Source organism: Salarias fasciatus, chromosome 20 (genome assembly GCF_902148845.1).
Source record: "Salarias fasciatus chromosome 20, fSalaFa1.1, whole genome shotgun sequence".
Classification (NCBI taxonomy): Eukaryota; Metazoa; Chordata; class Actinopteri; order Blenniiformes; family Blenniidae; genus Salarias; species Salarias fasciatus.
In genome coordinates, this window is record NC_043764.1 from 11,594,102 (window position 1) to 11,611,181 (window position 17,080).

Here is a 17,080-nt window from a genome sequence, read left to right on the forward strand (position 1 = left end):
AACCTTTCTTTGAAAAAAAAAAAGTTGCATAATAAAAGCAGTCAGCTGGTCAGCCTGTGACCAACAGTAATTAAGCCATTTATTCAAATAAGAAAGTTGGAATCCATAGAAAAAAAGGACCACTGTTTTCCTCGTTCCAGTGATTAGACGCCTTTAATTTAAAATATCTGGAAGATCTTTATATAGTCTGCTATTTTGCAACTGCCTCATTATTTATTTTCCTCGTTTTCCAACCAGGAAAAGGAGCATTTCTGCTTACATACACTACATAATACCAGCATCGCAGATCTAGATTTGTTCACTAAATTTTCCCCCTGCAGAACACTAAAACACATTTCACTCGCAGAGAGACGACACACTTAGCTTAGCCAGCCGCTCTCATATCTGATCATCTTGATAAAGTTCACAGTGCCATCCCGGCTGGAGCGCGGCGTGGGTTTATTATCTCTGCTCTCACCATTTCAGCTTCCACACAGTCCAGACTTTGGCTATAAGTTCAGAAAGGACTCTGGCAAGAAGCCACCCCTGGCATTTCCAGTTGGCATGGCCCGCCAGTTCCTATTTCCACCCAACTCTGTCATGGTCGTTTTAAACATTTAAATGGATCCAGCTAATAAATAACTACATCTATCCCCCCAAATCCTCTCTCCCCTGACTGAACACCCTTACAACAACAATCCTGGGGCATTTTCAAAAGGAAACTGCTGACTAACCAAATTCTTTTCTGTGGTGCCGACCAGCCAACCATTACTGTGATCATCTCCTGCTTCCCAGTCCCTTGGGACGGGGTCTCATCTGGACATTCTGGATGCCATCTGGGCAAAACTAAAATCCTCCAAACTGTCAGTGTGCCCCCTTTGATGGATGAGTGCATCGTATCCTAGAGCTAACTCGTAAAGCGACACTTGGTTGAGAAAGTCAGGCTGTCCTCATGTCGGAGGGATTTCAGAAGTACCTACGAGTTTGCTTTCTCACTTTGCTATTGCATTTAAGTTCAGAAAGCCAATATGACCTTTACACCCAGTCCTGGAGTCGAGACATGTCTGTGGTGTTAAAGTTACCTCCCCCTTGAGATAAAGGTCTTGACAGACTCTGTAATTCTTTGAACTACACCCCACCCAGAGGCCATCGGCCACAGACTCGCTTTCCTTGCCTCAGTAACTTGCGTTGAATTCTCATGGGGATATATGGAAACCAGGGTCGCGCCTGAAAAAACAGGCACGCACAAGTGCATGCACATGCACATAAATAACACACACACACACAAATGCCAGTCCAAAGAAATTCCACTGTTTACTTATGAATTACTTCACTGGCAATACACACAGTTTGCCGACTGAGATAAAACAGCTGGCACAGAAAGAGTGAACAATAGAATCCATGAATACTGAGTGACGGATGACAGACAACTGAACACGGGTCTACAGCTGGTCCAGCTGTTGTTCAGCACTGCTGGAGGGGATTACTGCATTTTGGTGCATGAACAACCGATGAGAAGTGAGAAGAGCAGTGAAAAATCCTGGAAAAACGGTCGGACTTGAATATAATGGAGCCAAGATCTTTTCATCAGATGTAACCGCCTTGCAGCTGGAGATTTGCTGGCATCTGTATTTCCTAACAAGTGCTGGCTGTGCCTCAGTGTCATTAGTCATTAACACCCAACCAGATTTCCATGCTTCTGTTTCTTGTAATTCAGCTGATCGCATTCATCCAAAAGCTTCTCAATCCTCCACAAGTCACAGGACTGTACGAACGAAGAGCCTTGAATCGTCCAGATGAATGACTAACTCACTTGGACAAGTAATTTTGCATTATCGCATACATCTTTGATAGATTACATTCCAACCCAACTTCCATAAAAAAGTTTAGAGGCATAATATGTTGTGATACACTCTGCTGAGTCACGGTGGAAATAAACAATACGTGTGCTTATTTGTAGAGATTCATGATTATTCCCAGATAGTACAAACTACAGTCTTCCCAATCAAACATTAACGCCCTTCAAATGTGACAAACCGAAGAATACACAAACACCGTTGTGTGCTAGCACATGGAAACAAGCACCCACAGTGTTATAGAGCCTCGCACACACACACTTTCATACACCCACACATCCAACATTCCCATCCTGGTTACATCTCAGTGACATCCAAAGCCTGTCAGTGCAAGCGTGAGAAGAATTCTTTGGGGGACACGATTCGCCCACTCTGCTAATAAAGCCAGTGATGCAGCTGCAGGACAATCTGTGAGAAAACATCCTTAAGGCATGGCCAATGTGTTACAGAAGGAACTGGAACAAGCTCATGCCTGATTTATATATTAAAACTGGCCCTACTCCTTCCTCTACATGTCTATAATGTATAACTTCTGCCGGATTTCAAGGTCTGCTGATACTGCATGTCAGCGTTTGTTACGGAGCGATTTTGGTGGAGTTGTCTGAAACAAACAGCTTCTCACACAAGGAGCTCGCTCTCAAGAAAATAAGTTACACTGTTTCCTGATAGCAGCACCTGGGATGTTGCATTTAAAGCATCTATTGTGCTCACACCAAGTCCATCAGCTCTTGTCCCTGTCGGAGCACAAGAGCTGAAAACAGGTAGCTCCGCTCCGTCCCGTCAGTTGATTCAAACGTCAAGCTGTGACCTTTCAGGCCAGCAGAAAACCCTCACATAATGAATTCCCAACCTCCTTGACCCTGCAGCACTCCCCCTCACCTTCCTCCACTCGCTTTCACTCTCTACCTCTCAGAGACCAACAATATCTGCTCGGACTTGAAGTAGCTGTGTGTACTAAACTGGAATGGAATGCAAACTGCAGAGAGCATTAAGTGGATGAAAGCTTGACACATGCGGTCCTCTTTAGGTAGAGCACAGCTGAAAAGAAGGAGCCCAACAAGCACTGCCTGGCACTGATGAGGCCTGAGCTGAGGAATCATTGCACTCCCTTTACTTGACCCACCGCTATCGGAGATCGGGATTGCAATAAATCAGGTCCATTTCAGCACCTTGATGATGTGAAAATGAATTATGCTGAATTCCTGATCCAGGAAGAGGAAGACGCTGAAATGAACTGCACTAAGCAGAACAATAAATAAAAAAATGAAAATAAATAAACTTTTAGTAGTGATTATTGACATGATACCACATGTTTAAAAGCTTCAACGTCCATGTTCACATATGGAGGTGTATTTGTGATATTCTTAGCCTCGTGTTGTGAAAGTGATGAAAGAAGAGGGTAAAGGATAAGCCCGGGTGAAACACACCTCCTGCACATACAAGAGCTGCAGATATCTCTGGATTTTTCTGACAGCGAAACTGTGGCAATAGGGCAGCTATGTGGATGTTTGTTTTGAGAGATACGGGATTTAACCCTTGCGTGAAGAGCGTGCTGATTTGACAGACTGCGACATCTTGACACCGACCCCACCCCCGCCCCCGGGCTGAGCCTGTGCCGGATAAAGGGTCTGATGAGTGAGGCCCTTCTGCTCTCTTACAGCTCTTTGACATTTCCACAGGGTTTAACCCAAAGTGATCGGACAAGGAGGAAGTGGAAGGAACCTCTTCATTCAACAGACAAACGCTCCTTTTGACAGCATCCATGAACTGTCTTCACACACTGCTCCATGACTAATACCAGCGGGTGCTACGAACAAGCCGGATTTTCTGGGAAGGAGGGACGACCAGAAAGGAGGGAATGGGGCCAGGGCGTAAATAGTGAAGGATAAACACACATTTTTCAACACATGCTCCGAGTTCCTGCATTTCCATCTTCCCCCCCTGCAGCCATTCATTTGCTCTCCCACGCAACAGTTGCGCTATACATTTTAGAGTGATCCTGATCTCCCACAGGAGTACTTGGCCCTGCTCTATTTATATAATCGTTCACCTTTCCACTTATTATATTTGCAGAATGGTGCTGCAAAAGAGAATCAGGAGCAATAACTTAAAATAACACCTGAAGATGCATGCAAGACCTATGTGGAGATATCCAAACAGAAATGTTTTCCCAATCAATCAATTTTAACTTGTGTTTGAGTTTCTGGTGTGTTATCACAGTACTCTAATCTTTGGAGTAGTTTTTCCTCTCAGCTCAGTAGCTCTTAGAAGATGGAGATCTACATCCCAACTACTATTTTCTAGCTTTAACTGACTTAAATCACAACTCTTGAGCCATTTCATTAGATCCACTTCCTCTTGAGCCACAAAGGCTTTATGCAAGAATTCTCACTTAAACAGTAGAATTCCCAAAGACCTATAAACCGACTCAGATGTGTAAAATCACTGGAGTTGGCCTCTTAAATCTCTGGTTCACCAAATGCATAAGAAGCCGCACAAGCCACAGCTTGATAATGTCAAACAAATTCAACAGCCTTTTGTATTCTTGCGTGTGTGTGTTATTTTTCCTCCATGTGAGGCACAAAGAGTGCGTGGCAAAGCAAGTGGTGCCTGTCGTTAGTTACTGTCTGCCACACACACACACTCACACACGCACGTACACACACACACAAACACACACAACCCTCGGCCTTTGTAGAAACACTCACTGTTTCGGGGGGGCATGTCAAGGCATCAAGCCTGTACTGACTTGTGTAGATGGTGCATCGAAAAAAGGAACGTCTACGGTTTTAGAATTTAAGGAAAACTTGCAAATGAACCATACACTCCTGGAAATGCTATTCTAAGATGTGCTTCAGTAGATAACTGAAATCAGGGTCAGTTAAACTTATGAGGAAAGGGTCATCTTTTTTTATTTGGAACCGTCATCAGAGATGTTGCAACTGAAGACGTAAGAATCACTTCTGAATCCATCTGACTCAGAGCACAACTTGCAGACGAGGGTTGAGTCACCGTAATATATTTTAGGCCAAAGGTCAGAGCTTGGCGACACTACGACCAGACAGAGAGCAGAGATCGTTAGCTGGCTGTGAAACCAGACGCTCCGGCATGGCGCTGAATGACACCTTATCTCCGATGGTCTTTTTTCAGCCACGGTGATAGCTAAATTTCAAGACTTTGTGTACGGAGCAACAGAGCAGAGCTTCATGAGCTCGATAATATGAGCTTTTCTTGTGATTTTGGAAAGAAGGCAGCTTATATAACTTAAGTGCATATTAACTTGTTAAAAGGACTAGCAAGAATGAATTCTCTCAAGTAAACCGTGCTTGGGGTTACCTTACAGGTAGATGAAAGGGTTTTGACAGGTATGCTGTATTATATTGTCACAGTGGGTGGGATAACGGAGCGTGACCATATTCGGCCCAAACATCCTCGGGCATGAAGGCCCAGTCGACACCCACAAAAACACAGTCTTTTCAATTATTGCCACAGCAGGGGCCCCAGCAGGACTCCACGTCAACAGACCACCTAGAATCTCGGTCACAGCTCATCCAGGGAGGAACCTGAAGGCTCCTGCTGTCAGTGAACAAAAGCCGAGAAACTCCATTGCATTTACACATAAAGGAATGCATAGATACACACCTCATTCAGAAACAGCCCACTGTTACAGCCAGGAATGAACCTATTTTATTTTCTAAATAGGGCTTTGTGGTCTGTGGGAACGGTCAATTTACTACATTGGAGGTTTTTTTGCCATAAAAACTGTGGCACTGTTATTGTGAGAAAAATTCCCATATAAGTTCCCACAATGGTAGAAAAAGTCAGAATTAAAATGTTTACCTTAGAGTACAGACCGATAGTTGTAGAAAAGAAAATCTGAAAATAAAAATGGAGCAGAAAACACACCATCAAATATTTGTTCACCTGAACCCGCCAGTTACATCGAAACATAAACACTGTGACAGTATTTTGTAGGGTCTGTAAATAGCGCGTGTGTTTCCGGTAACATTTGTAAGTGAGTGACCTGCCGGGAGGAGGGGGCTGAGGGGGCCAGTTCCCGAGGACGACAGCTGACAGGCGAGGCGCACAGGCCTGCGGTAGCTCACAAGGGCCGAGCGGCTCTGACTTGGCCGGCCTCGGCCTGTTTATTTATAACAGGAAGAGTCTCTTTGAATGTGCTGCTGTGTCACTTAAGATGTCTGTTTTTCTTCACGCTGGAGGACTCGGAGGGATCTGAGATGCTCTAAGATTTACCTGACAGTGAGGCACAGACACACCACAGATATCAACTTAAGCCTCGGTTGCAGTCGGCTGATGTATCCTGTACAAACTGCAGATTTTCTTACAATAAAGTGCAGGGCCGAGAGCATGTTTTCAAATGATTTCAAATGTTTCTGCCATAAAAGTTACGAAAGAGCAATTATCTATTCCCAACTTTGCCTTGTTGAGAAGTAATTTGTAAAGTGTGAAGTCTTGTAAGGTTCACATGAAGGATGTGGTGACAAGAGTCCAGTCATCGAAACTTCAGTAGTCTTGAAAAACAGAGACGTTTATTCCTAAGATTCATTACTGGGTAAGCCAGGACAAGTCAGTAGTCAACATCTGCTTCGCATCTGGTAAAAGGATACACCCATCAATCCTGGATTCGTCTATATCAGATCATGATGGCAAAAAGGGGAGTGAAGAGCTCCAGCAGTTCCCCCATATGTCGTCGTAGCTCATCCAGAGGACTTGCAGCTACTTTTAGAGGGAGAGAGAGTATGTTCTCTCCAGTGGAGTCCTGGGTTGGCCAGGTGGCCATGCCTGGTGCAGGCATCCTAATCAGATACCCAAACAACTTAAAGTGGCTCCCCTCAACGCGCAGGTGTAGACTCTACATTTAATTTGCCCCAGATAGTCGCACTCCACAGTCTGTCGCACAAAGTGAGGTCTGGTGGCTTTCAGGACGGAACGGCCTGTCTGAGTGTGTGTGTGCGTGTGTGCGTGTGTGCGTGTGTGCGTGCGTGCGTGCATGCGTGGTGTACGGACCACAAGACCTATGCACTTGGGTCTGAAATGAAGATCAAAACAAACTCAAATCAAAACTTCACTTTTTGCAAACACATTAATAGATTGCACGTCACACACACGACAGAGACGCCAGAAGTCAGTTCTGAAAGTGTTGCTTGCAGGAGGCAGCCGAATTTTCTTTCCAGTGACACTATCTATATATCTTAATTGATGTTGGGTTATAGTCATGACTAACCACAGACCAACACTGAGATTCGTAGACCAGGGGGTGCAACATTCATTCTCTGTTGACGAAATGTCTGGACTGAATTTCACAGTAATCACACTATTGGGGAAAAAAACTTCACTACAGGGTGATAAATGTCAAAATTCACTATGATGAATGGAAGACTGTCACTCCACCATAAATATCCGTGATGAAAAAAGTCCACGAAATTCATCCAGCGGTTACTGAGACATTTTGGTTCAGACCAAAAGTGTTGGATTGACATATTAACAAGGTAGGAATTCCAAACTGCTCACAAAACAACAAAAAAAGTGTAAATGAAGACCAAATATTTTCAGCTACCTTTTTTTTTTAAACATAATGACAGATTTGCGGAGTTGATTTAAAGGTCTGCAGGCCAGTAAATGTCAGAGAGGAAGTAGCAGCAGCTGTTTGATGGCCGTATGATTAAGCTCTGGTTTCCCTCCAGTGAAGGCAGGAGATCGTCCCTCCTCTCTTCCTCTCTTGCTCATTCTCGCCTCAGGACCGGCTAATCTGACACCACCTGTTGACTTGGCCACACTTACACTGTCCCACATAATCACAGACGAGGGCTAGCCCAGTCTGTCAGCTCAATTCCTCGCCCCTTGTGTATCATACTCGATTAGTTCGACATTGCGCTGCGTGGGAAAAGCAGGATTAGTATGTGCACGGCTTATGTAACATTTACTTTTTTTTTTTCAAATCTGCATTTTTTTTTATGGCTTAGTAGAGAAATGAAACATCTGCATGGTGACAATAATAGATTTCTGGCATTATGAGAACCCTTTTTGGCAGGGACACAATATCCTGCAGACGTCCTGGCCGTAGCGAGTAATTTCATGTTGGTAAAGCCGTTTTCCACCAGTTCCCAAGGTCATGCTATTTGGGACGGCCATCTGATAATTAACTGGGATTTGCTGGGCACCATGGTGAAGTTTCTGGAACGTGAAGCAGTTCCAACATGTTGAGCATCTCAAAGCCCGGACTTCTTGTTTTGGAAAGCCAAGAAGCACTTTGAGCTCAGGGCACCACGATAAAAAGCTGCGGCTATCTGAACAGAACTTTTTGTTCGGACACCACCTGCACATCAAAGTTCTCTGTTTTTCCCACCATTTTTTTTTTAATGAATAGTCTCTGTTAGTGAGGTCCACTAAAAGAAAGGACCGAGAGAATAATATTCTTTCTCATCTGTTCATGCCGTTAGAATAAATATAATGGGGTAGCCGTATAAAAGACACTTATGTTCCTTTCCAGATGTTCTTTGCTGTAGAGCAAACAAAATACTGGAGTCTGATGTTGACAAAATCATCAAAGGGAGCACAGAGAGAAGGCATTCAGGGGTTATCCTCGTATTTCAAGAGCCCACCCCTACTTCATCCTCCCTATTGGAAATTACCTGGCAGCTGTTTTTGTTAATCTGCGCACTACGGAAAAAAGCTAGAAAGTAGGAGGAGATGAAGAAACGTGGCGGGCCTTACTTGAAGAAGAGAACGAGATATCCAGAGAGCAAGCTACAAAGAAACGGTTCGCTTTCATCCCAACCCACACAGACAGGCATGAAAAGGATCGAGTAATCTTTAGCATTATCAAATTACCGGATCAAAAAAATATCCATGTGAGTATCATTTTGAAGGCGCCAACAGTCCGTGATTAAGGAGAAATCCAAAACATATTTAAACCATGAAGCCCCGTTAACAATGGGTATTTATCAGCGCGAGATCATCTGATACTGCAGGAAGGCAAAAAGAAAGTCATCATTGCCTTCAGGCATAAACAACAGCTTTCACTATGACTGCAGCTATTTTTATTCTTATATTAATGCTTAAAGGGAAGTCCTACACCTACACTGATAATAGGCACAAAAAAAAATCATGGCTTCAATCATAGAGAAATATTTGAAATCAATCATACTTCATTGTGTTTATTCTCAGGGAGTAAACAGTTTAAGAGGTGCTCGACTGAGCTCGTTCCAAATTTTATAAAACTGGACTTAAAACGTTTTTGAAAGAAGTGAATGAGAGTCCTGACAGACACCTTGAGAGAGCTTGGTTGTCTGCAGTTTGAAGCAATTTTTCCCAAATCTTTCACCAAATAAAACTCATGTGATCATTAATCAGACTCAAGCTGTACACAGAGATTTGATCAATTTGAGGAAACTGAAACTGTGGTTTATCCAGTTTAATTTATGTGATTGAAGAACGCTTATTAAGAACTGCTGATTGCATTACTGTTCATGTTTAAACCTTACGTATTTATTTTATAACTAGCGTCTTTGGCAGCGAGAGCAAAAGGAGTACGTAAAAGTTGAATTTTAATATTTGTTTTCCTCTCCACCCTTTCTTTGTTTGGTTTCATCACAGTTGGCTTACCAGGAGGTGCAAAAGGAAAGTCAATATTTTCAGTCATTGAAAGGCAGCGATCAGGCCACATGTTATGGGACACGTATTTTAGTTGGCACACTGTTGAGCCACTTTCTGTATTGTCATGTGACGCCACATGGAGTCCCAAGGAGTTGTTTTGTAAGGCAGTCTGCTATGCACACGTTTCTAAATGTTCATAACCACATGTAACGCCATGGAGCCGTGACAAAACGGGCCGAAGAGTGACATGCGGCTCGCTGAAGATCCCTGGTAGAGTTTGAAGCGACTAATTCTGTCTTCAGTGCACTGAAGCCTCTTTCTTTCCTGATTTATTCACATGGGAAAGTACTGATTGAGCAACGAGTCGTTACAATTAGGTCTTTTGTGAAAGCCCTCAGCTGTTGCCACTTTGCATATGGCATGTTTTGGCTGTATAATTCAAACAAACCAAATCAAAACCAAACAACCCAAAGCCATTCATGCACTTGCCATTTCTGTCTCTCAAATGTCAGAATTTTTTCCAAGTCATCTGTTCTTGTTCGGTGGTTGGATACGACACAAAACAGGACTGAGAAGAGCACAGAGTCCATAACCTTTAGGAGAACGGGTAAAGATAAGAAATACAGTTCCAGAAATGGGACTGTTGCAGCAAAACCGCTGGTGAGGGTCACACTGATGCATAATTCAGTTGTGTTCATTACTGTTGACACAGCTGACATTTCTCAAAAGTAGAATTCTGCACATGCATGCAGCAGTGATTTAATGCAGGGTCAGGTCTGCAAAGATGAATGAAATATAGTCCGGCTGGTGTCTTGCACAAATGTATGTCAGGGACCACCACCCACTGAGTTCCCATGCTTTCAGATAGGAGATCTGTGAGTAAAACAGAGGTGGAATTCCAGGGGGAGATAAAAATACTTGAGGAGCTGCGTTGCTGCAGGTGTTATTACACCCGCCTCCAGAGGCCATGCAGACAGAGTGGGTGCACGATCAGACATGGTGTAAAGGTCCAGCATGGAGGCATTGCCAGACCTCTGTGCTTATTCAGAAATGCCATGTTTACAAATGCTTTTGAAGTCAACTGCATCAAAACTGGTACTTAACCAAAAAGTCTAGTCACTTATTACAAACTACGTGCAGCAAAATGTTTAACAAACCTGTCAGACCGCGTGCACTCCCCAGATCTAGCAATGACAGAGCAGTTCAGGACCCTCATTAGCCTATATTTATGCGGATTTCATAGCCGACGTTATGAATGACGCTTTTGTGTGAAGCTGAAGTAAAATTCAACACATGCATTTTTCCAGATGAGTACAGTAGGCAGTCTGCTGCTGTGGCTGGCAGCCCCCAATATTCCCCCCCCCCCCCCCCCCCCCCCCCCATGTGAGGTTAGGCCTGGACAAGAACCAATAAACAGTGAAGAAAGCCATGTTTCAGGACACGCAGTGAGAGGTATTAGGCGCAGCCAACTGTTGCTCAGCATACTGGCACACCCACATCTGTCCAGCACATGAGAACCAACTCAAGCTCTCTTCAAACTGCCGGGCCCCAAACAGCGGCCCGGTTGGAGAGCACTGCGCAGAGAAAACAGAGTTTTGTTTATACCTCGAACACAGAGATTTAGCAATTTTGTTTGGACAGTGGATAATTTTTAATGACCAAAAATAGACATGAAGGTTTTGAAGCAAATCCGCCCACAGCTCGCCGAGAGGAGATGTGACCTTAAGCTTCGGCCTAACAAGGGACTTTCCTGCAGGTTGTCTTCTGTGTTTGGTGAAGGAAGTCATTTATTTTACAAGGATCAAGGCGAATCTTACCCACCCTCCAAAAAAAAAAAACAAAAAAAAACCCAGCCAGCTTTCCTTCCTTAACGATATCCCAAAGCACAGAAATGTGAAGCCAATTATTGGGTCCGGCCTGAGAGAGGGGATAAAGGATCCACTTTGTCAGCATTGAAATACTTTGGTTCTTATTGGCTCACACCTTTTCCAGTCACAGTTTTCAACTCATGATTCAAACTCTCTCTGTCACTCCTTGACAGAGGATTAAGGGAAAGAAGTGGATTATCTTCTGGGGGCGAGTTGGAGGAGGTCAGTCTGGCTGATGGGGAGGTTGGATTTCTTCAGGTGTAAAGTCTTTTTGTTATGGACACTCAGAAAACTCCAACGCCACAAATAGGATAAGTTTACTCGTATTCCCCTCGGTGAGAACTGGCCTTTTCATTAGTGTTGTGTTACATTGTCCTGGCTGTATTCTTTTAGAGTATTAGATCTTTGAAAGGCTGCAGGATGGTGGAGAGGTTAGCAGTCTCACCTCACAGCAAGAATGTTTCTGGTTTGAATTCAGGTTTAGTAGGAGGATCTTTCTGTCTATGCTTTGCTTTTAAAGGCTTTCAAGAGATAATTTGTTTTTTCTCCAATATTTGAAAAAGGGGATTTGAGATTAATTGATGACTAAACCTGTCGTGGTTGTGAAAGACAAGGGCCAACGACCCCAAAAAGCGTACTGACTACGGCCAGTCATTAGATTTTCAACCCAAGTGCCAGTAGATCAACAAAAATGGTTGTATTACAAAAACACGCAAACTGTGTTTCTGGTATTTCCGATTATTTTTAAAAAAATTGCTAAGTTTCAAAGCAACTTTACTGACACAGCAATGGAAAAAAGTATGACTTCCAGTCAATCATTTCCATGTAAACAGGCTGTGTGATTGCTCTGTGACGGACTGCTGACTCGTCCGGACTGCTCGCCGCCTTTGAACAGTCAGCTGGGATTGGCTCAAGCGCCCCGCGACCCTGAGTTGGATAAAGAGGGATACAAGACGGGATACATGAAATGGATGGACAGATCGTCGGAAACCCATAGAAAAGCCCTCTGAAGTCGCTGTGATTTAACAGCACAGAAGCCGTCCAGCGCTTATCGCTGAGGATTCATGTGGAAAAATAACTTGGCCCCAACTTTTAACAAGTTTTGGCAGCTGTTGTTTTAACAGTTGAAGACTCGCACATGAAGTTCCTTGCGCTGTCGCGACGCCTCCAACTTTAGTAACAAGTGTGGAAATCCAGGCCAGCCAGTATGAGTGAGGCTCAGAGCAGAGGCTGGATAAGCAAACCGAGGGAGTGCAGGATGAAGATAGGGTTATGAATGAGGGCTGAGGGAAAAGCTGTTGGATGACAGATAAACATTAGTCCCGTCATTACTTCTGTCCAAGGTCAACATTGGGCTAAACAAGGGCCTCCTGGGACCGTTTTGCTTGCATCATTTGCAGCTTTGGAGGCTTGGCATGTAGAATCTTTACTAGTTAAAATGCACCAAAAATAACTCGCTCACTAAGTCACATACTCTTCCTTTTATCCATGATTTTATTGGAAACAATTGCAGCCTGGAGATTGTGAACACTGTATCCTGTTATAGCCTTGAATGGTTTTTCCAGTGTTATTGTACTTCTATCATGTTTAAACTAGGATAAAATGTTTCAGCGTGAGTCATGTTCGAAAACATTAGTTACTCACTGTATCAGCAGTGTAACCTTCAGCATATTAAGTCACCTAGACTGGGAATCTTCCTGTCTAGACAGTCTCCCTGCAGGGATCTTTCACCAGTCCGTCACACAGCCTGAGCAGCAGGTTGAGATGTGGTTTCAGCTGTCATGACTCCACAAATTGATTTTTTTTTTTTGGAAACAAATGATCTTCTTTCAAGCGCAGGTCCTGATAAAATAATTCATAAATATCGAAAGGTGAAGCTCGTCTGGTTTGAATGCCCCTCAGACACCAGAGGCAAAATCCCACATAAAGCAAGTGTAAACAGGTGAGAAAACATGAGCAGTTTACAAACATGTGTTTCTGTTTTATGTGTGTGATAAAAGTCAGAGAGCCTTGTTTTTTTTTTTCTGATGAAGATTAGGGGAAGGAATTCCCCCAGACAGGACCACGCCTGCTGGATCTTATGCTCTGAGAGCCAGATAAAAATCCCTAAGCTAAATTAAACACTTCCTTTACATCACTTACCCTTCCTCCACCAGATAGTCCTAAAAATAAAGTGCCTGCACACTCAGTGCAGAACAATACCTAAATACAAACACAGCAGTCACTCCCGGGTTAACTCAGCTCAAAAATATCACTAATAAATTGTTTTTACAAACATACTGACATGCAGTCAGCCAGTGAATACAATTACACAAAGAAATTTTTACAAGACTGCAAACAGAAAACCTCCAATAAACCTACACTGACAACATCTTCCATTACATGCAACAGTTAGATAATAAGGTTTAATTTATTAAGTTGGCTGCTTAAAACTTTGGGCCATGCTTAATTCCAAAGTGGTCTGAGCTACTGTCTCTCACTTAGATATAAACTAACTTTAACATGAACACGATCTCATGTTGTCTCAAGTGAAGCACTGAAGACTCACAGCTGGTGTGTAGAAATAATAGTGCTGTGAACATTGTTAAGAGTGAGACAAGGATTACTTTACCAAGTCATTTTTTTTAAGTAGTAATGTAATTCCATTGTTTTAAAACAAGTAACATGTAAGCATGATCATTTATTCATTTTCAGCAACTTGCTCCGTAAAACTTGACAGTTAAAGTTGTAACAATGCTGCTCTATGAATTTCTCTTTAATAGGGGACATCATTTCTGAAAAACTGTTGCTTCATATCTGTTCTTGTCTTAGTGGTCCAAAAGCTGTAAAACGTAAACTAAAGGAGCATTAACACGTTTTCTGTTGAATAGCCCACTGGCCTGTCTGTTAAAGTTGCACAGTGGTGCAGTAGTTTCAACTTTTGCTAAAAAGTCAGTTCCATTATCGGTTTCGAAACCTTTCTGTGCAAAGCATGCTCTCCCTGAGTGTGAGTTTTCTGTGGATTCCATGATTTCCCCCCACAGTCCAAAGGCATTCATATTGAATGAATTGACGTCTCTAAATTGTCTGTATTGATGTTTGATGTATGTGACTGTCTGTTTCTCTCTGTGACGGGCTAACATCCTCTCCAGGGGTGAGCCTGCCTTTCACCTCGCAAAACTGAGTTGAAGAAAACTGCAAAATGGATGGACCTCTAAATATTTACTAATTTTGGTGTGCCACACTATTAAATCAAAGATGGAACGAACTCTGCCACTGGGCAAATCATTATCATACTGGCAAGAAAATAATGCTCAAAGAACAAGTCCCAGGGAGCCATTAAACTCATTATCTTCATCGTGGCTGAAAGAGAGACAACCCCTTCATATTTTTTCCACGTTTGAGTTTGAGCTAATGAATAATTATTTCACCGCTGAGCCAGTAATTCCAAACTCAAACCTTTACAGAGGATATTGACCTGAAAGCAGTGACTTTTTTATTGAATCCTGTGTGGTGCATTTTAAAGAGCTGCAAGTCAGGAGCAACATATAAAAAGCTGCAGTAAACATTAAGAAAGTGGGTCAACTGAGCAGCTCTTAACTTCTTACACCACAGATTTAAACCCTGATCAGACACACTTCTGGTCTGTTTTGACTATATTCTTGAATTCTGAGCATTAAATATAAAGCAGTAAATATTGATTCTCTTTCCAGTTTTAAATAGATGTCGTACCAGATATTTAAGGCATTTGGATTTCTACCAACTACAAAACAAACTTGAGGACCAACATCTGACAATCATAAAGAAACTCCGGCAGTATCTTCCCTTCCAGAGCTGACAGACAAATTTCACCTGTCGTCATAATTCAGCAACAAGCCTTAATTTGACTGTGCGCTCACACCTACAAAGACATCTGTTTGCCAGGATTTTACGCAATACTACAAGAAAGCATGAGGGGTAACTTGCCCATTCATTGGAAGCAGATGTGAAGGATCTATTTCCTACTATAATAAGAGGTAATTACAGACAAGGGGCCCGGTGTGTCCCTGTGAAAATACACCTAGCAGCGGTGGTTAATCAGCGAGGCCAAATCAGCGGGTCTACGAGAGGAGGCAGTGAAACTAAAGTGCAGCCCACGCAGTGTGTGACTCATCAATGTGCTAATGGACAAGCCAGCACAAGTCTGCTGACCTTTCAAGGCAAAAAGCGGCAGAAAGAGGATAATTTAAGACTCAGCTTTCACCAGTGAGGCTACAATACTCGCTCTGACCTTACAGTGAAACTTTGCTGTCGCAGACAATGAAGAACAAGGAAATGGCATGCTTCAAAAACTACAATTGTACAAAGGCATTCCACAATTTGCTTTATTTATATGTTGTTTCCTTACATTATACAATTTTCAATTATCGTAGGATATTAATATCCTGCTAATACAACCTGCTATTGTTAATAAAAGTGCTGGGAGTGGTGAAGTTGATGAGTGACTCACTGCTCAGTGGAAAAACCTATGGCTCGCGCAACACAATCCAGCAAACTAATCGACATTTAAGCACCAACTGCTAATTTTACATTGAGCTTAAGCAATGAGAATTCAGAGATGGCACTTAAAAATGCTGAAATAACTCAACATTTTATCCTTAGTCAAATGCCTTTTTTAGATTCCTCAACGCTAACAGAAATCAGAAACTGACAATGAAACTGAAAAAAGTCTCCAGCAGGATATTCATTATGGCCGTGTTGCATAATGCGTGAGCCAGATATTCACTCTATCTGAGTGTGTCATAAAAAGGCCAAGGTCCACCGATTGACTGCTGCTGTGATGCTGGGAAGTAGGGCTGGACGACACATCGATAAATTATTTTCCTTGTGATATGAAAATGTTGACAACTGACCTGTGATAACTTGTGCATTTCGATTAACTGTGTTTAGGTCCAAATACGTTTACTAAACAAAAGCAAGAGAAAAATTATTTTTAGCATGATTTCTTAATGAATATGAAAAATATGCCATCCACTACATCTAATTTTGAGAAGCAAACTGCAGAAAAACTTGTAAAAATACTTAAATAAAAATCCATTTCTTGGAAGTAAAGTATTTTTTAATTATTGGCTGGAGTTACTATATTTTTAAAGGCGTTTTTTTACTTTAATAATAAACTTATTGAATTCAGCTTATTCAAATATTAGCTAATTACTATTGGAATACTGGCACAAAACGTTTACCCTCAGTGCAAGATATTACATTATTAGTTGTTACAACTGTTAATTCAGGATTTGTATATCGATAGCTTTAGCTAATCACATGGAGCTGATTTTTCCATGTCGTTAACCCAGACAGAGGAAGTTCCCACAGCAAAGCAGCAGTGGATCTGATCAATTTCAAAGTGAAACATCTTGTTTTGTCACTAAATCTAACATTTATTCAGGTCTGGCGGCAATATGCCAGAACTCAAAGCCACTAAAGCACAAAAATTTAAGAATCAGTCTGATTATCAACTTCTGAAACAGGCTGGAGGAAATGCAAATGCATTTATATATATCGCAAGTCATATCCTGACATTAATAATTAACATTTTCACATGTTGCATGTTAGCTGGAGGTCATAGAGCCCTCCTACCAATAGAGGTCAGATCAGACCCTAACCTTTACCTTCTGATCGCTTTTCTCTCAAATCAAATCTCCTCTGGTCTTTCAATTATTCCTGCACTCAGAAAAGCCCCCGTGAAACAGCAGATGGAGGCTAGCTGTGTCCGAATAGGCAAGACTGATGTCTGTGCCAGGG

General features: G+C 42.4%; 1 protein-coding gene across 2 annotated transcripts in view; it reads right to left on the reverse strand.

Annotated features, from left to right (window-relative positions):
* The window catches only part of hspg2 (heparan sulfate proteoglycan 2), a 94,944-nt gene that overhangs the window by 67,700 nt on the left and 10,164 nt on the right, over window positions 1-17,080 (reverse strand). The gene's annotated exons all lie outside the window — the stretch shown is intronic.